This window comes from Camelus dromedarius, chromosome 24 (assembly GCF_036321535.1).
Source record: "Camelus dromedarius isolate mCamDro1 chromosome 24, mCamDro1.pat, whole genome shotgun sequence".
In the NCBI taxonomy this organism is placed as follows: domain Eukaryota; kingdom Metazoa; phylum Chordata; class Mammalia; order Artiodactyla; family Camelidae; genus Camelus; species Camelus dromedarius.
Genome location: NC_087459.1, coordinates 32,353,300 through 32,375,995, shown reverse-complemented (window position 1 = coordinate 32,375,995; position 22,696 = coordinate 32,353,300). Strand labels below are relative to the sequence as shown.

The window sequence follows — 22,696 nt, the reverse complement described above, 5'->3', positions numbered from 1 at the left end:
TGATAGGTGGAGACTTCAATAATAGACTTCTAAAAACGAACAGAACAACTAGACAGGTGATCAGTAAAAAACAGTGATGAGCAAAGCATTACAGGAAAAAAACAGAACAAAGAAAATGTGATTAATTCTGCAAAGGGCAAGAAGCTTAAAAAATCATGAGAAATTTAAAAAAAAACACAAGACAAGGTATTAAGAATAAGCCCAATGTATCATAAATTACAACAAACATAAAAGGGTTAACAAAAAAAATAGAATTTGAGGGGGAAAATATTAAAAGGAGAGTTTATGTTATTAAGAGGAACTATCGCCTACCATGAGTGTTCAGGTATCTCCCAACACGGCTTTGAAGCACATAAAGCAAAACCAAGAGAAATACAAGAAGAAGCGGGCGAAGATGCTGTCATAGTAAGAGGCTTCATAAAGCCCCTAAGAAGCGGACAAATAAATACAGTTACAGAGGATTAAAAACAATTAACATGTTTGCGCTAACGGATCCACAGAGCTAGCTCTATACTCAGCAAACAGGGAAGAGATATTCTCTCAAAGACACAAGGAAACTTTACAAAAATTCACCATGTATTAGCCACAAAAGAAATTTCAAGCAATAATGAAAAGCAGAAATACCATGTGGCATATTTACTGATGAAATATAAAATTTTATAAAAAATTGCAGAAGAATACCATCCCTAATCTACAGACCAAAGAAATATAAAAATACAAATTAAAAGTTACTTTTAAAGGAACAATAATGAGATCACAAATGGCTAGTACTAATAAGAGAGTTCAGCAAGGTGGCTAAACATGAGATCAACTTACATCTCTCCAGATATTAAAACATATTGAGAAGCAACAGGCCATCAGGGTACAGAAACAGATAATTAGATTAGATCCATGAATAAAAGCCTGGTAAACAACTCACTCATGTGTAGAAATTTAGTGCAGGATTAGGGTGATGTTTCAAATCAACACAGAGAATAAAAGGAGTATTCAAAAAGCTGGGATAATTTGCCAACAATTTGGAGAAGATTATATTCCTACCCTGCCCCTTGGCAGAAATAATCTGCAGATAGATCAATGACTTAAAAATGAAATTATGAATTTCAAAAGTTTTAGAGGAAACAAAATTTAAAATATGCTTATAACCTTGGGATAAGGAAAGCCTTCCTAAGCAAGGCATATATGCTCATGTCATCTGGGAGAAGATGGATGAATTTGAGCGCGTCATAATTTAAACCTTTTGTGTGATGGAAGCCAGTGCAACAAAGTTAAAGTGTACGCTACGTTCCAGGAAAACATCTGTAATATACGAAATAAAGATTAATGTGCAGAACAGCAGTAAGAAAAAGACAAGGAATGTGGTAGCAAAGGAAATTAGGAAAATGAGCCAGCAAGGCAGGGGATTTTATGTGGTCAGTAAACATGAAGCAACACTCGGGCTCAGTAATAATCAAGGAAAAAGCTGGAACAGTAAGATTGCATCCTGCACCTGAGTTTCATCAGCTATAAAAGAGGAATGATAGAGGCCCCACCTCACAGGATTGTTTCGGGATTAAATGAGCCAGTATATACAAGAACGCTCTTGGGGCAGTGCCTGGAACACACCCAACCATCTAGAAGCATGAGTTATTATTATCTTTAGCACAGTGCCGCAATCTGGGCGGCTGCAATTGTCAAGCTTGGTTAATATAAGGTTTTTGGCAAGGGTGTGAGGGAAAAAATACTCTCACACCGTCTTGGTGAGAATGTAAATTGGTCCAGCCGATTTTACTGGGCAATTTGGCAATATCCATTAACACATACAATGCATGTACCCTATGCCTGGCAATTCCATGTTAGTACCTAACCTAGAGGCACATTCATGTCTCTGCACAGGAGGCGTGTGCAAATAAGAAGAGCAAAGGTGGGAAAGAATCCTAAATGCCCAGCAATAGTCGACTGACTACATCAAACAGGGTGCTTTTGTGCCATGGAAGACCTTCTAGGTGTTGATAAGAATGAGGTGGATGTATGTATGCATATGTATGCCTGAAACTTCGTGCTGTACACCAGAAATTGACACAACGTTGTAAACTGACTGTGCTTCAATTAAAGAAAAAAGAATGAGGTGGAGCTTATGCTAACATGGAAAGATCCCTGAGACTTTTTAAAATATATATTTTAAATATATATAATATCGTAGTGTAGTCAGTTTACAATGTTGTGTCAATTTCTGGTGTGCAGCACAATGCTTCAGTCCCTATAGGAACACACATGCATTTGTTTTCATATTCTTTTTCATTATAGGTTACTACAAGATATTGAATATAATTCCCTGTGCTGTAACAGTAGAAACTTGTTGTTGATAGATTTTATATATAGTAGTTAGTATCTGCAAATCTTGAACTCCCAGTTTATCCTGTCTCACCCCCTTTCTCCCACCCAGGTAACCATAAGTTTGTTTTCTATGTCTGTAAGTCTGTTTCTGTTTTGTAAGTAAGTTCATTTGTCTTTTTTTCTTTTTAGACTCCACATATAAATGATGTCATATGGCATTTTTCTTTCTCTTTCTTACTTCACTTAGAATGACATCCTTCAGTGGAGAAAGCAAGTTGCAGAACAGTAAGTGCTGTTTGATGCCACTTAGGAAAACAACCACCCCAAAACTAAAATGTGTATTCTGGTAGCTACATACACATGCCTAGAAAGAGGTCCGGAAGGTGGCACACCGCACTGGCAGCCCTGGCTTCCTCAGGGGAGTGTACCAGCACCTCGACGACATGCTTGTAAGGAGAGACTTAACAGCTTTGTCTACATTACTTGAAAAATTTAAAAGAATGCTTTCACATACGAATTTTTTAGAAATAAAAAATAAAATATAAAACAACATAAAACAAACCCAAACACCAGTGTAGTCTTGGCTAATTCATAACAGTGGGAGCACAGTGTCTAGGTCTTAAGATGTAACAGCCCCACTGTGTGTCAGTGAACATACTGTCTGTGGAATTGTGTGTCCAATCTGAGCATCACGCTCTATTAGGATACCTCCCAGTTTGCCCAGGACAGCCTTGGTTTATGCCTGTTGCCCTGGTGTAATTATTAACAGTGCCCCTTCTTGCTCTGAAGAATTTCATGGTTTGATTTAAAGAAGCCCCAACCCCCTGAAAACAACAACAAAACAACCAAAACCCAAAACAAAAGACTTAGGTAAAAATCTCCCCAGACAGGATCTATATATGGAACAAACATCAATGAAAGAAATCAAAGAAAACCTAAGTAAAGGAGGAGACATACCATGTTCATGGATTTAAAAAATCAATATGGTCAAGATGTGAATTCTTGCCAAACTGGTCTTTAGATTTAATCCAATTTCAATAAAAGTCACAGCAGGCCTTTTTTTTTTTTTTTAAATATATATAGACAAGCTGATTCTAAAAGTTATATGAAAAGGCAAAGAAACTAGAATAATCAAAACGATTTTGAAAACCTGATTTTGAAACTACTATAAAGCCAGTCATCAACAGAGTATGGTATTGGTGAAGGGGTAGACACACAGATCAAAGGAGCAGAAAAGAGTTCAGAAATAAACCCACAGAAATATGGCCAGATGATTTTTGACAAAAGTTCAAAAGCTACTCAATAGAGGAAAGACAGTCTTTTCAATAAATGGAAATGGAATAATTGACATTCCTAGGCAAAAAAAATGAACTTCAACAAATACATATGCATAAAAGTTAACTCAAAATCGATCATATATTTAAACATAAAGCATATAACTATAAAACTTTAAGAAAAAAACAAAAAAAAATTTGTGACAATGGGTTAGACAAGTTCTTAGACAAGACACCAACAGCACAGTCCATGAAAGGAAAAAATGGACAAATTGGACTTCTTGAAAATTAAAAACTCTGCTCCGCAAAAGGTACTATTAAAAAAAATGAAAAGATGAGCTACTGAGTGGGAGGAAATTTTTGCATGTCACCTGTCTGACCAAGAACTTGTATCCAAAATATTAATGGAACTCTCGAAAGTTAGCACTAAGAAAACAAAAAACCCAATTTAAAAATGGACAAAAGACTTGAACACTTTATCAAAAGGGATCTATGGATGCTAAAAAAGCATATGAAAAACATTCAGTGTTGTTAACCACTAGGGAAATGTGGAAGTAAAGCCATGACGAAATACCATGACGCCCCCATGAGCATCCTTGAAATAAAAATCACTGGGGAGCGTGCCGGGCACTGGGGGAGACGTGTGAGCCACTGGGACTCTCACACGTTGCTGATGGGGCTGAGAGATGGCACACACAAGCCACTCTGGAAACAGTCTTGGCAGTTTCTGATAAAGCTAAGTGTAAACGTACCCAGCAAGCCCACTCTTAGGTATTCACCCTAGAAAAACGAGAACTTCTGTTCCCCAAACATAAAGCCCGTACACGGATGTTTAGAATAGCTCTCCATCACTGCCCAAACGGAAGCAACCCCAGCGTCCACTGACGGGTGAACAGTCACACCCAGCACACCCACACCGCGGAGCACTGCTGAGCAATAAAAGGCACAAATCGCCGACACTCGCAAAAACACGGGTGAATCTCCAAGGTGTTATGCTGAATGGATGAAGCTAGTCTCAAAAGGCTACAAGCTGAATGACTCCATTTACACGATATTCTTATAAAAGAGGAAATTCCAGTGTCAGAACGCGTCGTGGTTGCCAGGGTTGGGGTGAGGGGAGGGTGTCCTACAAAGGGGCAGCTTGAGAGAACTGTTTGGGACGATGGAGCTGTTCCACATCTGAATGGTGGTGGTGGTGGTCACCTGGATCCATACATGGGCCAAAATTCATAGAACTACACACTGAAGGGAGTCTGTTCTCTATATGTTAATTAAGACCAAAAAAAGTGTCCTGGTTTGGACAAGAAGTTATATGGTCACCCTGACTATCCAGGGAGAAGGCGGAGCTGGGGGCTAACATGCAGACCCAAACCAGGACAGTGGAAGACCTGAGATCACAGACACCGACAAGCATGAGCCTTGCTGTCGGTGAGCCCTGGGCCAGGCGTGGCCCGGAGCCCCTCACAGCCGATGGCTTACTTCAGCTTGTCCGCGAGACACCAGAGTCATCCCCACTGCACAGAAGAGAGGACCCAGAGTTGGGAACCTGGCCCCGTCACAGAGCTCCTGTCGGCAGAGGCCAGACATAAACCCAAGCCGCCCAGCCCCAAAGTCAACAAATGTACTCGCTGAGCCCTGCTGCTCCTTCACCTGCCGCTGCCGGGAAACCAAAGGTGAAAGGAAGCGCTGGTGCCTTCGCGCACAACTGCCGGGCAAGGGAGGGACGGAGGGAAGACGGGGCAGGGCAGGAGGAGGGGCCGCCCCCACCCTGAGCATCGGTCCTGCGGGAGCAGACGCGCCTGCCCGGGCCCCTTCTCGTCAGGTGGCGCCTCTCCTGCAGCGGGGGTCACTAGGCAGTGAGTCTGTCGGGGACACCCTGCAGGGGATTCCCACTTCACATACAAGGCTGGACTGGACGAAATTTCCTTCTGGCTCTAAGAGTCCATGGTTGCTTCCTTTTTATTGAGGTGAAATTCACATAACATAAAATGAACCATTTTAAGTGTACAATTTAGTGGCATTTAATATATTCACAAGATTGTGCAATCATCACCTTTACCTAATTCCGAGCATTTTCATCACCCTTAAAGGAGACCCCAAATCCATTCAGCAGTCAGGTCCTCCCCCTCAAGCCGCTGGCAAACACTAGCCTGCTTTCTGTCTCATGGAGTTGCCGCTCCTAGACTCCTCGTGTGAGTGTAGTCCTACACCACGTGGTCTTGTGTGCTGGGATACAGTGAAAGTATCCATCACGGCTTCTCCTCACTGTAGCACGCCAGCACTGTACCCTTTTTATGGCTGAGTAACAGTCCGTCGTGTGGAGCCACCACGCTTCGTTTATCCATTCATCCGCTAACGTGTGTGTGCGCTGTTCCCACCTTTTGGCAGTTGTGAATAGTGCTGCTGTGAACATCTGTGTCAGGATTTGTATGAACACCTGGTTCCCGTTCTCTTGGGTACACGCCTGCGAGTGGAATTGCTGGGTCATACGGTAGTCCTCGTTTAACCTTCTGAGGACTCACCTGCCTGTCTTCCTCAGTGGCACACCGTTTTACATGCCCACCACGATTTCTTTTTAACCACAGAATGCAGTGGGAACTCAGAGAAGGCAGGCAGCAGTGCTGAGGAGAAGCCAGGACAGGTTTCTTGGGGCATGAGTGGGATGCCGGACGGGCGGGCTCTGCACAGGTGGTTTAAAAATAATGAAACTAAAGTACTGGACAATAGGGCATGAACTGGCCTGCTCAGGATTTGTTAAGGTTTATTAAATATGAATGTTAGATGTGTCTAGAGTATTCACTAATTGAATGAAAAATAGAGTGTAACTTTCAAACCAGAAGTTGGTGGGTAGGCGGGGGATAGAATTAGGAGGGAAACAAAACAGAAATCCCAATCAATTCTGAAGAAATGAGAAAAAAAAGAAAACCTTAATGGGGACTAGAGAAAGCATAAAATGAGTTTAAACAGAAAGATTGTCCAACTAGAAAAAACAATCCAGCCACAAAAAATAAAATCACGACCAAGTGGGTTTGTCCCAGAAGTACGAGGTTGGTTTCCCTTTAGAAAACGCTGCTACTCATTAACAGGGTAAGGAAAAGCGCCGTGCACAGGCGTGCCTTGTTTCACTGCGCTTCACAGACACTGCGTGTTTCACAAACTGAAGGTCTGTGGCAACAGTGGTCCAGCAAGTTTATTGGCGCCATTTTCCCAACAGCTTTTGCTCACTTCATGTCTCTGTGTCACATTTTGGTAATTCTCATAATATTTCAAACTTTTTCATAACTATTACATTTGTGATAATCTGTGATCAGTGGTCTCTGATGTTACCACTGTGAATTGCAGAAGGCTCAGATGATAGTTAACATTTTTAGCAAGAAAGTGTTTTTAACTTATGGTATGTACTTTTTTTTTTTTTAAAGACATAATGCTGTTACACACCACAGCCTACGGCATAGTGTGAGCGTAACTGGGACATGCACTGGGAAACCAATAATTTTGTATGACTTGCTTTACTAAGGTGGGCTGGAGCCAAACCTGCAGTATCTCCCAGCTCTGCCTGTATAGTTATTTCAGTAAGTGTAGAAAAAAGCATTTGATAAAATTTGACATGCATTTGCAATTAAATATAGTGGCAAACTAAGAATGGAAAGGAAATAAATGTTCTTAATCTAATTAAATAAATCCATAAAAATCCTTGAGTGAACATAACAGTTAAAGGTGAAACTTTGAAAGCTTTTCCTTCAAGATTGAGGCCAAAACATAGATGCTCACTATTCCTGCTATTGTTCAGCGTTTTGTTGGAGATGCTAGCGAGCACAGTAAAAAGTAAATGAAGAAAAGAATAAGAAATGGAAAAGAAGAAAAAAGGCACTGTCATAATTCACAAATGATACTATCTACACAGAAAAATTTAAAAAACATAGGGACAAATTATTAGAATTTAAAAAAGAGTTCAGCATAGTTATGAATACAAGGTTAAATATAAAAAAGATCCACTGTGTTTCTCTACACTAGTAACAAACATAAATGCAAAAATTTAAAAGACATTCTTTATAATAGCAGTAAAAACCATAAAAGACATTTGGAATAAGCTGAACAAAAACGAAGCAGATCGTTATGGAGAAGATTTTACAACTTTACTGAAAGACATTATAGAAGACCTTTATAAATGGGAAGCTAAACCAAGTTCATAGATGAAAAAACGTATTATCATAAAGATGCCAGTTCCCCGCAAATTGATCTACAGATTCAATACAACGGAAATCCCAACAGAATGTTTACTAGAACATGAGAAGCTGGATCTAAAGTAGATAAGAAGAAGCAAAGGACCAAAAGAGGGGAGACACACCTGATAAATAAGGCCAGGTGGACTGGTCCCACCAGGCATTAAGATCTAATGTAAGGCAGTAAGTGGTGAGGATGGTTCCTGTTCCTGCAGGCCATTCTTTTTTCCTCTGGGTGCATGGGCTGAGTTCTTCTCAATGCAATGTGAACAAAAGCACTGTGCTCTGCTTCTGGGCCAGGTCCACAATATGCCTCCCATGTGTGCACCTTTCTGCCCTTCTCCTTCTGCTACCTGGATGCAAACAACTCCGTAGCCTGGGTAGAGTGGGGCACACAATGGAAAGGGCCTGGGTCCCTGAGTGACTGCATGGAGGACAGCTGTGCTGCTGGCTGGAAACCCATCATGATTTTACATGAGAAAAAATATGTACCTCCTGTTGTTTAAGACCTTGATAGCTGGGGGGGTCTATTTGTTACACAGTATAGCCTACCCTAACTAGTACACTACAGCGATGAAAGAGCTTGGAAGTTGTCACACTCATCTTTACAAAAAAATAAAGCTGGACAAACTGAAAATCAGTTATTTTCCTGGAATCATCAGAGAACAAAGGTCACTGGCCAAACAGCCACCCTGAAAGCCTGAGAGACAGGGACATGTAGAGGGACACAGCAACTGAGATCGCTTATAGGGAGAAGAGCCCGCGGGAGCTATGAACTGGGAGGAACGCTTAGGTGGTGATTCTGATGACTTGCTGGGGGCTGAGTGAGGACTAGTGTGACAGTGAAAAAGTGGGGACCACAGCTTAGGAGGCCACCACACTTTTCTAGGCTTTCCCCCAGGAACTCCCCCAGGTTTTCACAGCGAGGACCCCAGAAAGGCCCTCTGGTGTCTCTGGCAGAGGGAGGGGAAGAAGACCACTGTGAGACAGACCCAGAGCCATCATCAGGACAGGGGCTTCTTCTCTGGGGGAGAGGACTTGGCCAGATGCAGCTCAGAAACCTTATCCCACCCGGGGGAGGAGCTCCTCGCCTCTCTGGCCCCCTCTGGCCCTCCCATCTCACCAGAGGCGGGGGGGGGGGGGGAGGCCAGACTCAACAGGATCAGGCTTCATGGAGACAGACTGGGAATGCCACAGCTGGGGAGGGAGTAGGGGGAAAAGCTTTGTCACTGGGGAACCGCTCGTGGGTGTCACAGCCCTGGAACACAGCCCAGGAAGAGACTGGCCCCATCGCAGAGGAGACCGGCCCCCTCCCCGGGACTTGAAGCCGCAGCACAGGCCCCCGGCACCGCCGGGGGGCGCAGTGCAAAGCACTGTAGACAGCAGGCTCTCCTTAAGGCGGGGCACACAGGGAAGCCCAGAGTCAAGACGGGAGACGCAGACAAGGCGCTCGAGGAACCGACGCTTTGAGCAGCTACAGCCACGGCAGTGAGCAGAGCCTGAAGCCTGGCCAGATTAACACGCACCCTCACACTCACACTGCCCTGTTTGCCCCGGTGCCTGTGCAGTGCAGCAGGTGCGTCTCTCAACAAAGAAGCACAAGGCGTGCCAGAAGGCAAGGAAAACACATTTCAAAGTGACAAAACGATGATCAGAACCAGACTCAGATATGACACAGGTGCTGGAACGATCAGAAAGGGAATTTAAAATAACTCTGATGAGTATGTTGAGGGCTGTAATGGGAAAACTGGACGCCCTGCCGATGGGTATCGTACGCAGAGAGAAGGAAGTGCTAAACGAGAACCAAAAACATGGCATCAGAAGTAAAGCACTTTTGACAAGCTCAGTAGACTGGACGTGGCCAAGGAAAGAATCAGTGAGCCTGAGGATAGGTCAATAGAACTTTCAAACTGAAATGTAATGAAAAGAAAAAGGGAAATGTAATGAAAAGAACTTTCAAACTGAAATGTAATGAAAAGAATTACTGGGAGGAATCAAAAGTGTAGTATATGCAATGAAATACTACTCAGCAATAAAAAAGAATAAAATAATGCCATCTGCAGCAACATGGAGGTTGTCATTCTAACTGAAGAAAGCCAGAAAAAGAAAGAAAAATACCATATGATATCACTTACGTGTGGAATCTGAAAAAGAAAAAAGAAAAAAAGAGGACACTAATGAACTCACCTACAAAACAGAAATAGACTTGTGGACATAGTAAACAATCTTACGGTTATAGAGGAAAGAGGGTGGGAAAAGATAAATTTGGGAGTTTGAGATTTGCAGATGTTAAACACTATATATAAAAATAAATGAAGAACGAATTTCTTCTGTATAGTACAGAACTACATTCAATATCTTCTAGTAACCTTTAATGAAAAGGAATATGAAAACAAATATATACATATTTGCATATGTATATACACACACACACGTGTATGACTGGGACAGTGTGCTGCACACCAGAAATTGATGCACTGTAACTGACTAGACTTCAATTAAAAAAAAGTGGAGTAAATGCATAACTGGATGAGCAGAGGGAGAAGAAAGAGAAGAGAGCCAAAGACATGGTTGAACTAATTATGGCCATGAACTGTCCCAGGTTAATGACACCAACCACACAGACCCAGGAAGCTGAGAGACTAAGCAAGGTTAGCGACAGGAAAAACACACTTCAGGCACATTAGAGCCAAACCGCAGAGATCCACAGACAAGCGAAATCCCGAAAAAGTCAGAGTGGGGAGAAACACCTCTCCTACGCAGGACCAGGGATAAGACTGACAGTGAACTTCTTATCAGAAACCACTCATGTAAGGAGGGAGGGGAGTGACACACTGCAAGTATTGAGAAAGGAAAAGCATCAACTCAGAAGTCCATATCCAGCGAAACTGTCCTCAAAAGTGAAGGAGCAATGAAGGCTTTCTCCGACAAAAACAAAGGAGATTTATGGCCAACAGACCAGCTCTGCAAAACATGTTAACACAGGATCTTCAGGCGGAAGAAAAGCAATATAAAGAAAGGAAGGGCCCAGGAGAAGGACTAAATAAAAGAAAATAAGACCTTTCGTTTTTCTGATTCTTAGTTGATCCACAAGCTAACTGCTTTGAAAGTAATTATAGAGACAGCGTACCACATCAGCAGAGCAGGTGGCTGAGTGAGATGTGGACAGTGATCGCAGGGCGTCGGGAGGGAGGGATTGGGAACATTCGGTCATGCGCTGCCTGCACTGCACGTGAAACCACAGAGCGTCATTTCAAGAGGGACTCAGATCAGGTTAAAAATGTATTTTCTAAACTGGAGGGCAGCCACTAAAAACACCCCCAAAACAAGCATAACTGAAACGCTGGGAGACGGCATAAAGGGAGACGACGAAAGGATCCTTCAAAACCCGAGGAGGCGGGAGACAAAGGGGGAAAGAGAGAGCCTGCATTTTTTTTTTTTTTTTTTTTTTTTGCTGCAAAGGACAAGCAGACCTAAAGAACAGAACAGTGAGCTTAGATTTAGAGGCAGGGAGTTAGCGGAAATTTAACATATGAGAAACTCAGCACGGCAGGTCAGAGGGGAAAGGATGGGGCTGGGATAGCTCTTTGGAAATTAATTTAATTTAATTGACCACATTTAACTGGATTTCAAACGACTCACAAGAATAAATTCCACTGACTGAAATATGAAGACTGTTGGTTAGTATTCTTTCTAATATATGTATATATTCTTTGTTTGATTTTTTAAAAAGGAATTTAACTTAAAATTTCAAAATGTTGAAAGAATGAGAGTAGAGAAGGATAAAACTCGAGTGTTTAACGGTACAAGAGCTGGAAGGAAAAAAGGCCATCTGAAAAGCAGGTGATTAACATGTCAGAGGGGTATGAGGGGTGGGCTGGGGACGTTTGTTATTGTAAGCCACGTGGCGGTGTTCGACATTTTAAAGCAACACATACATTACTTAGATAAGGATAAAAATTAAACTACAAAAAAGAAGTGAAATCAACAACAAACCAAAAATCAAGGTCTCTCCGGACCTGGTCATGAGATGGCTTTCTCCATGCTGGTCCAGGGCACAGACCAGCAGGCGGCGGCCCTGAGAGCCCACCGCCTCCCAGGCAGCGAATCTCATCCCCAGCGTGGCAGGTCTCGGGCCCTGCCACAGCCCCAGGAGGGGCCAGCCTTCAGGAGAGGAAATGGTGCACAGAATAGACGGTGCTCCTGTAATGACTTCAAAATTTCTTCCCAACTTAGTCTCTCTCTTCTCTTTCATTTCCCTCCCCCAAACTCGATAATCCATCACTTCCCTCGCCTTGCTGCAGGCTGTGCCATTAATAACAATGGAAACAGCACTTTTTGCTTGTCACCTTCCTCAGAGGAACTCAGTCTCTAAACCCTCCATGTGCATGCCAAGCACCTGGGAATTTTGTTAGAGTGCAGATTCTAATTCAGTCGGTCTGGGGTGGGGCCTGGGAGTCCGCACTCCTAACCAGCTCTCAGGTGAGGCTGACGCTGCCGTCCACGGACCACACTCTGGGACCTTAGGCCACTTTACAGGGTGACGGAAACCGTCTGTATCTTGATTGTGGCAGGGGTTACACGGGCATACATCTTTTATCAAAATTCTCTGGACTGTATACTTAAAATGAGTGCCTTTTACTGTACATAAATTACCCTTTAATAAAGTTGACTTTAAAGGAAAAATCCATTTTAGATGCATTATAGATCTAAATGTGAAAGATGAAACAGTAAACCTTTTAGGAGGAAGCACACACCTTGGGGTAGGCGTATCTTTCTTGAACAGGACCCAAAAAAGAGTGAACCACGAGGAAAAATCTCACAGGAATGGGACTACATTAAAATTAAACACGTCTGCTCATCAGCAAACTCTAATAAGGGAGTGAGATGGCAAGCTACAAACTGAGGGGGTGTGTCTGTAACGTGTACATCTGACAAAGGGCTCCTACCTATCATATATAAAGAACTACTCCGATTCAATAAGAAAAAGACACGCCGATAGAAAAAAAGGCAAACACTCGGACAGACACTTCACCAAGGAGGGCAGCCAAAACGGTCGATAAACACATGAAAAGGCACTTGACTTAGTCACACGTGAAACACAAATTAAAACCACAGAATCATTTGTTTTGACGGCACACCCAGCAGAGTAGCTAAAATGAAGAGAAGACGCTGCTGTAGGTGAGAAAAGACGTGGAGAAACTGGAACCCTCCCCCGCTGCTGACGGGGGTGTGGTCTGCAACAGCGTTCCTGGGAAGCCGTTCAGCGGGATTTATTAGCGCCAGATACAAACCTCCTCTACGGTCCAGCAAATCCAGCCTTGGGTGGATACCTGGACACGTGTCTTTAAAGCTAAGTACAGGATGCTCATCGCGCCTTATTCACAATGGACCCAAACTGGAACCAACCCAGCCTTCCATCAGTGGTAGTCCAGATAAAATGTGGAATATTCAAAAAACAGGCTCTTACTGGTAATAAAAATATGAAAGAATTAATGCTGCTTGCAACCACATGGATGGAGCCAAGGTTGTCAGATGAAACACAGGGCGCCCCGTTAGATCTGTATCTTGAATAAACAATCAGTAATGTTTCAGAACATGAATGTACCATGTACCCAGTTAATATTAATTAAATATTATTTTTCAGCCGGTCGTGTTCTGTTTCTTCATCTGGGTGCTGGGGACGCAGTGTGTTCACTTTGTGAAAATCCGTCCTGCTGCACACTTAGGACGTGAGCACGTCTCCTGCATGAATGCTATGCTTCAATACAAAGTTTACTTAAAATCACAACACAGTGAGTCCTGGCCCACGTCCCGTCAGAGGAAGGCCCTCCCCGCTGCTGGCCCCGAGTTTCCCATCTGTTCTCCGCACCGCTGTTGGTGATCTTTCGAACCTGCACATCCATCCTGGCAACCGGCCACGGCTCAGACGCCCCGGCAGCTGGCCCGTGCCCGCAGGACAGCATCTGGGGGGCGCTCAGTGGCCCCCCTCTCCTGTCCCCACATCTTCACAGCTTTTTTCCAACACTGACACTCATCACACCTCCATGGCTTGGCACGTGCTGTTTTCTCTGCTGAGAGGCCACTCCCCCCACCTCAATTCTCTGCCTGGCAAAAGCCTCGTGATTTTCCAAGTCTCACTTCAGCTTCAGTCATCTCTGGAGGTCTCTCTGCCCCCTCGTGCCGCCCCAGGTGCCCCTCCATCTCACATCCGTCTCCAGTGTGCGCCTCCTTTACCGAAACTGCATCACCCTGCAACTGACTGTCTCCTCACCCGACTACAGGCTGCTCGGGATGGGGACCCCACCTCTGCATCATTTTACCCCTGGCACCTAACAGAGTGCCTGCAAATGGCAGACACTGGGTACTTGTTAAGCGATGGATGGGTAAGTGGATAAAGGCAGTAATGGCTATTAACCCATGGGGATCAGGCAAGGAACAGAAGCAAGTGTTTTGCAAATGGTCATGCTAGATTTGAGGTTTGGCGGGGGCCCCCCAGAACTTCCTCTGGGGCACCCTGCTAACGAGCACGACATCCCTGTGTCACTTGTCCCTCAACCGTGCCTCCCCAAATGTGCCTGCTGCACGCGCTGGGCACGCAGTAGACGGTCTCTCTAACTTCTTGTGGGACGCATGCTGCCCTTTTCACCAATGAGGAGGCGTTCAGGGACGTGTCCAAGGTCGCCTGCTGGTAGAGACAGAGCCCACGTTCACTGTGCCCATTATTCTGTGAATAACACCAGGCGCTGAATCACTAAAATGCCCCACGGAGCAGAAAAGGCAAGGGAGGAAGCGCCAGTGCCCACTAGTGCGGTGACTCAGGCAGCCTTTCTGGTCCCTCTCAAATCAGCCTCCGTGGGTGGCCACCCCCTCCCCCATGGAATGGCCCGTGGGGCAGGGACGGCACCCCAAAGCCCCAGACACAGCCTTCAGCTCTGTCCAGAGGCTCTCAACGCCTGCCTCAGATTTTCAGGTTTTAAGCAAAACAAAAATCTGATTCACTGTTTCCAGTCTTACAGGAAACTCAAGTCCTTTATTTTTCTGCCCCTTAAAAAAAAAAAAGAAAGAAAAAAAATCAAACCTCTATGTCTTAGAAGAGTTTTGAACGCTTCTCATTTCACACCGCACCGAACACTGTTCATGACAAAAGCTGCAGAAGGAAGCCCAAAGTGAAAGACAGAAGGAAACGGAACGCATCACGATAAAACACGCTCGCCAATAGATAAGAGCCAGAGTGATGAATCTGACTCAGAACGTACCAATGGCAAGAAGAAATGCCCCAAAGCTTTGCTTAAACCAAATAGTGTAAGAACAGATGGCTCCCCTGGGTCCCTGGGAGAAGTTAATTCACGCAGGAAGCTGCACACAGAGACTCTGCTTGGGATTCTGGCAGAAAACACAGGGCGCTGACAACATTCAAGGTGAAAGAAGGGAGACCTGTAGATTTAGGGAAGGATGCTTTTCTTCATCAGGTAACAAAAATAGATCTATCTGGGCATCTCCACTGGACCCTCACAGGCCGCAGGGTGCATGCCCGCTCCGGAAATTAACCAGAGATGCGCTAGGCAGGGCTCCAGGGAGACCCACTGCTCCCAACTGCCCAACAGGAGAATTAATTTAACTCCAGAGATCTGAGTGATAAGGATGAGCCCTTGAGGGAGGCAAACGTTTACTTTGGGAAGATCTTCTTCCCCCGCCCGTTGTAGAGAAGCACACAAATTGGTGGGGTGCTGGTGGGAGGGGAAGGTGCAGGTGCCTTGGAGAAGGCTTCCCGGCCTTGCCCCGCCCGAGGGGCTGCGAAAGACACCGAGATCTTCCAAGCACAGAAAGATCACACCCCACACCCAACATCCTTTCTCATCATCGCCAGAGAAATACAAATGGCAAGTCTTGCCCGAGGTGGGGACCAACAGGAAAGCAAAGGCCGTTGCCCCGCCCAAGAAGCTGGTTCCGAGGAAGGCATGACTAACCCAAGCACACGACCAGCGAGGCCAATTAATAACAATGAAACCTCGCATTTCTGTACCGTTCCGCTGTTTACAAAGCAATTTTGTTCACCCACTGGCTCATATATTGCTCCTAAAAGCAATTCTGTGTGGCAGGGAGGCAGGGGTTATTTCTCTCCATCTTGCCTGGGAAGAAACAAAATCTTGGGACGGTGAAGGGATTTGCTCAAGGTGGCGGCGCGATCACGGGCTTTTAAAGCTGGAGGGGTGCTGGGTCATGACACACACGGCAGGGCAGGGATGACTAAGGAGGGGCACCCGGGCTTCAGCGTCAGTTTCACTCCCGCAGCAGACATGGCCAGTCGATCACAGAGCTCTCTTCCGCAGAGCTCGGGGCCTTCTCAAGCAAGCCACCACCGGTTGCCGGGAGCAGGTCCTCAAGATGAAACCCATTCCCCAACCTGGGCCACAACCACTGTCTCACTTCACCTAGGAGGAAACTGAGGCCAGAGCAGAGGAGGATTTGGCCAAGACAGCCCAATGGGTTAGTGGCCCCAGAACCCAGATTCCACCCGCTTCTGAGCCCTGGGATCTCCCCAGCACACCACGCTGTGTCCCCCAAAAGATGCACCAGCGAGGCATAGGTGTGGCATTCTGTGCGACCCAGCCTGAGCAAATGGGTTTTCTGTGCTGAGCAAGTGGGATCAAAGACTATTCCAAGGTTCGAAGGCTGAGCACCTGGCAGGATGGAAGAGAGGACTTAGGCATGGAGAAATCAGAAGTTTGGTTTTGGATCAGTTCCATGGCCAAGTGGGCAAGTTAGAACAGTTGGCTATTGAAGTCCAGAATTCAAGGGAGGAGGCCGGGGAGGAGACATAACCTTGGGAGCCGTGAGCACAGAGGTGGTTTCTAAGCCTTGAGGCTGGATGAGACCAGCCAGGAAGGAGCGGAGGGAGAGGAATCTGGAGGCACTTGGACCTCAATGGTCAGGGGAGACAGAGGGATCAGAAAAGAGGGCCCAGGAAGGTGTGGCCAGGAAGGCGGGAGGGGGGACCAAGGCCACGTCCGATGAGGGAGAGAGGCAGCAACTATGTCAAATGCAGCTGAGAGGTCACAGCCCCCGAGGACTAAACACAGACCACTGGACTCGGGGACGTGGAGGCCGGGCCATCCATGGCCTTGTTAAGAGCTACTTAAATTGAGTGCTGGGGGCAAAAGCCTGACTGAAGCGGGTACAAGACAGAAGGGGAGGACAGGAAATGGGGACAGACAGTGCAGACAGCACTTCCAAAGGGGTCGTCTGTAAGGGTGTGACTGGCTGAGGTGCATCCCCCAAACTGATAGGTAGAAGCCCTGACCCCACAACCTGCAGGTGGAGATAAAACCTTCCAAGAGCGATGGCGTTAAAGCGAGGCCGTTGGGCTGAGCACTCGTCCAACAGGGCTGGTATCCTTGTAAGAAGAGGAGATGGGACAGACAGAGAGACACTGGGGCGCACACACACAGAGGGACGGCCATGTGAGGCCGCGGCGGGAAGGTGGCCGTCCGCACGCCAAGGAGAGAGGCCCCGCCAACACCTTGCTCTCGGACCTCCAGCCTCCTAAACAGCCAGGGGGTAAACTGCTGATGCCCCCAGGTCTGTGGTGTGTCGTTATGGCAGCCCCCGCGGACTAACGCAAAAGGGGTGCGAAGCGGAGCGAGGCGGCAAGAGCCACGAGGGACATGACATCCAGGTAGGCCTGGTTTTCCTCTAAGGTCGGGTGGAGCTGCCGTGTGTCTGTACTCTGATGGGAATGATCCTTGTCGTGATGGAAAAAGTTGATGACCAGGAGAGAAGGGAGACGGCGCCAGAGAAGCATCTCTGGGTGGACGAGGCCCCAGAGAGGCTGGAGGCAGCAGGAGGAAGGATGGTCGTCAGTTAGGACAGGAGGGGCCTCTTGGGCCCAGTTAGTCAGACAGAGATGGCTGGGTTTAAAAAGTGTATTTTAAAGTGAGTTAGGAAAGATACACCATTATATACAATTTCTGTACAAAATTAAGGGGGAAGAGATTGACCCAGCCCTTGGGAATAGCCCTCAGCTGTGGTCGGCTGGTGCCCCCAGCTTGGAGCAGTTAGAGAAAACCGCCCTTTCCTTCGCAAGTTGCCTTCCTTCACGGCCTGAACCTTCCTGACCTCCCCAAACCCAGAGCCTCCTCTAAGAGCACAGAAGATGCAGCTGTCGGGGACGGAGAACTCCCACGAGGAATGCGAATCTCCGCGCGCCTCCCCCTGCCCACCAGCCAGCGGGGCTGGCCGTGGAGGTTAACAAGCTGGGTTTGAAAAGCATCTGCGAACTGAAGACGGGAGCCGCGGAGAGAAACAGACGGTGTCACTGTGATTCAACTGAGCCTCTCCCCAAACCAACTATGCTCCAATTCCCTTTGAAAAAGGCTGTTTCAAATGAATGCATGTGTGTTCATGTAGGCCTGGAACATGATACTGGGCACCAGAAATTGACACGACATTGCAAACTGACTATATTTCGATAAAAAAGAGTGCAATTTTTTTTTAAAAGGTCATTTCTTCCTTGAAAACTTCAGTGAATCACTGAACCTTGACTCAGAGGCAGGGAACGAAGCACCGACGTCGATTAAAATGCAGTTTTACTTCAAATCAACATTCACCCACTGAAATAACCACTCACTAAACCTCCACTGATGCTGGCGCAGGGTTTCTGCTTGCCCTCAGCTAAAAAAAAAAAAAGTGGGTCACCACCACCAAGACTTCTAGAAGAACGTTCACAGCAGCTCCTCACAACAGCCCCAAGCTGCACACGCACACACGTTCGTCAACGGTAGAACGGATCGATACGTTGTGCTGAATTCTCACCACGCAACACTACGCAGCGGTGAAAAAAACCCCAGTGACTGCTACACACCGAGGAATCTGAAGTTGGAGACACGAGAGCACACGCGGGGCGATGCCGTTCCTGTGACGCTCAAGGGCCGGCAGAGGGGGCGGGGCCTGGCACTGGGGAGGGCACGAGGCCCCGCCCCCAGGCCTGGAAAGGACCGTGTCCTGAGCTGGGTGACTGGCTACGTGGGTGTGGGTGAAACTCAGTCAACAGCCCACTTCACATGTGGGCCGTCTACTCTGTGTGCGCGACCCTAATTTAAAACAAACCTTTTTTTTTAAACCCATCAGTTTTGCCTTTCAGCAGGAGCGGGGAGGCCCGCTGACTGCGCTTACACAGCTGGGCTCGGAGGTCACCGCAGGCGGAACCCTCCTTCTGCAGCTCGGCAGGCGGGGAGCGCGGGCGGCTGTGGGCCGGGGCCGCCGTGCTAGTCTCTGCGGCCCCTGGCTTTTCCTTCTTGTGTTCTTAATTAGACTGGTAACAGTCGCTCAGGGTGGAAAAACAAGCGAAGGAAAAGGACATAAAAGAAATACTAGAAATTCTTCCCCCTTCGTGCACCAAGATCCTGTCCCCCAGGGGTCCTGTGAGCGCAGTTTCTTGCACGGACTAGTGTTTTCTTCCAGAAACTTCCTGTACGTCCCTGTTTTAATGGCCTCACAGAATTCCACTGTGTGGATAGACCTGGCTTTTGAGGAGCGTTTGTATGGTTTCAGGCTTTTTCCCATAAAAACAATACTACAGTTAACATCAGCATGCCAGAAAAAGAAAGAAAAAAAAAAAAAAAAAGATGGCCAAGTCTGCCCGTGAAATAATTTCTTAGAAGCAGAATTCCTGGACCAGAGGGTTTATTCATTTAGCATGTTGCTAAATATTGTCAAATCTGCAGCACGTTAGACTGCTGGCTTCCCCCGTCCCCTGCAATATTAGATTTTATCAAACTTTCTGCTCTTTGCCAGTCTGACAGGGAAGTAAACGGCACCCCTCTGCTGGACCAGCTCGCATGCGCTCAGTATGGATGGAGCCTGGTGGTCGGTCTGTTCATATTCCGCTTGCGCACACCCTTTAAGCAGTCTTCTCTCGGATTTCTCCCCACATCTGGAGTCGGCAAACTGCAGTGGTGGCCCCAGCCCTGCAATGCCAGATCTGCGCCCACTGGCCAAGTCCAGCCATGCTGCAAGGACAAAGCTGAGCTGTCTCCACAGTGACTGTCTCGCTCTCAAAGCCTAAAATATTTACCATCTGGACCTTTATGGGAAAAGTTTGCCGATTCCTGCATCTCACTGATTTCTTTTGAGATAGCGCTGTCCTGCAGATTCATCGCTCTGTCCTCTCTCCTATCCCTAACGGCCAAAACTACGCGAGTGTGGAGCACACCTGTTTTGGGGGCGGCGCAATTAGGCTTATTCATTTATATATTTTATTTGCTTATTTATTTTTTAATGGAGGGACCAGGGGTTGAGCCCAGGACGTCACGCACGCTAGGCACGCGCTCTACCACCGAGCTGCAGCACCCCTCCTCCTCAAGAAGTACACCGTTGAAAGCAGAGTGCTCTCCTCTGGAAACACCTGTCTGTGCTAACTTAGGGGTGGTCTTTCATACCTATTTACCCACTTTACACACGTGGCAATTGAGGTTCAGAGCCATCGGTGACTTTCCTGAGGTCATACAGCTAGCACGTTGCAGTGCCAGGATGGACCCCCTTTCCGCCTGGCTCCAAGCACATAGATCTTTCCACTGGAAGATCCTGCCTCTTAAAGGACGAGACCAGCAGCGGAGGGTGGTGCCGACTGCACGAAGCGGGTCGGGCAGGGGTGGCTGCAGCACCAGCAGCATCCGTGCTGTGGGGGCAGAGCCTGGGCCCCGCCCCACCACTGCTGCACGTGACTATGAGGACTGCACCTTCCCGAGCCAGAGTGGAGGGTGGAAGGAAGGTTCCACAGAGACCACACGGGGAGGATGGAGCCCTCTGTTGGGGTACGGTGTTTGCAGACCATCCCTCTGGCTCCGCCAGTGTGTGAGCAGCTGGAGGAACAGAGGACTGTGATGTGAGAGATGTGCTGGGGGAGCCTGGCTGCAGGGACGGATCGGGGAAGAGAGAGCGCTGGCCCGAGGAGGCGAGAAGGGGAGCCTGCATTACCCCTTGTGCCGGGCCATTTCACAAATTTGACAGCAACCATGATCATCTCAGAGACCCGAACAAATCACAGCCAAAAAGGCTGCCCTGCTGAGAACAGTCACCCCGTCAAAACCCCTGACCCACAAGCAGGAGCAGCTCAAGGAGACCTCAGGGGGACGAGGCACGGGGTGTGACCTCTGCACATGGCGTGTCCCAGCCGTGCTCTCCCCGTGCACCGCGGCGCGGGTAAGCAGGCTGGCATCTAGGAAACTGAAGACTGAATTTTGCTTTAGTAGAAAAGCATTTTTAAGGGGCTTCCTTGATAACTGTCCTTTCCTTATCTTTCTGTTCCCATATTTAAGTCTATTTGAATTTTTCTAGATCTACTGGATAATGCAATAGATCGATAGGGTAGATTTCCTTTCATCTTCACAGTCACCCCAGAAGATTGGGACGTAGCCCAGGAGACTAGTTGTGTGTGTGGGGGGGGGTCCATCCAGCGGGGGAGGGGGAGAGCTGCACTCCAGCCCCAGGTCTGGACCTCAGCGTCCAGCCGTTTACAGCCCCAGATCTCAGGAATAACAGCAAAGGTAATAGTACATCACAGCGTCTCCTGTTTTCTCATTTTGTGCTGGGTGTCACTGAGAAGCCGGAAAGTGATCAGTATTAATATCTAGATCTCACTGGGGAGAAGTGACTGTCGGAGAACTGAAGTGACCATGGGCCGGCACAGGTGAGCAGTTCTGACCGGAACCCAGGTCCGGGGCCACAGCCTGACACTCCTCCCCAGCCTCCACTCAGCCTTGAACCCAAAAGGTGGAATGTGGACCTTCCTCCCTTCGCCTGACCTCTTCTGAACACAAGTTTCACAGATCTGGTTTTGCAAGACAAGCAGCAACAGCAGTCACGCTCTGGGTTGGGGTGGTCATCTGGGAATTCTGGCCCACGTGGGACTTAACCACGGTCCCGATTCCCGGGAGGCACCGTCTGCAAGCCGAATCCGGGGCTAAGGCAAGAAAGAACGGAAGGCAGTTTTGAATTGATAGGAGGAGCTCCGTTTATCAGCAATTGGCGTTGCTTTTCATCGTAACCATCTGAACATCGGGACTCGGTTTGGCCTTTTGTGCATGAAGCGCTGTAGTCATCAACCCAGACCCAGCCCTCCGGTCCCAGGAAGCAAGGCTTCTACATGAAGTGTGGAGAGACACGGTGTAGCAAAGTGCAGAAGGAGTCGGGACACGGCCCCACCAGCACCATCTCAGCCTGGAACCTTCCGTCCACCCCTGGGCCCTCTGAGTCCCAGCACCTTCCTCAGTCCTTCGCCCTCTAGTTTGAGTCTCTGCCTCCCGGCGGTCCTGGCAACAGACTCTGGGGCCCGGACTACTTACAGGAGGCCATCGGGGTCTCACGCTCCTTCTCCGTGCCCTCCCCCCTCCACGGCGCCCAGTACAGTGTCACCCAGTGCCACTGAGTGATTCAAACAAGATCGTCTCCTTCTTCTTGGAAGAGTTAGGTTTACAAGTCATTTTAAAAGATCACACAAAGCATGAATGTATAGACAAAATGTAGTCCATCCATGCCATGGAATACGATTCAAGCCTTTAAAAGGAAGGGAACTCTGACACCTGCTACAACAGGGATAGCCCCTGAGGACGTGATGCTCAGTGAAATAAGCCAGACACAGAAGGACAAATGCTATACGACCCCACTGACACGGGGCCCCTAGAGGAGTCAAACTCACAGAGACAGAGAGCCGCGTGGTGGTCGCCAGGGGCTGGAGGAGGGGGGTGGGGGTTGCTTAGCGGGGACGGAGGCTCAGTTTAAGGCGGAAAGTTCCAGAGATGACTGTTGGTGATGGTTGTACAATGATGTGAATGTACTTAATGCCCCTGAACTGTGTGCTTAAAAGTGGTTAAGATGGTAAATTTT

General features: G+C 47.3%; 1 protein-coding gene across 1 annotated transcript in view; it reads right to left on the bottom strand.

Moving 5' to 3' along the window:
- CARD11 (caspase recruitment domain family member 11) overlaps positions 1–22,696 on the bottom strand; it is a 95,525-nt gene that overhangs the window by 71,161 nt on the left and 1,668 nt on the right. The gene's annotated exons all lie outside the window — the stretch shown is intronic.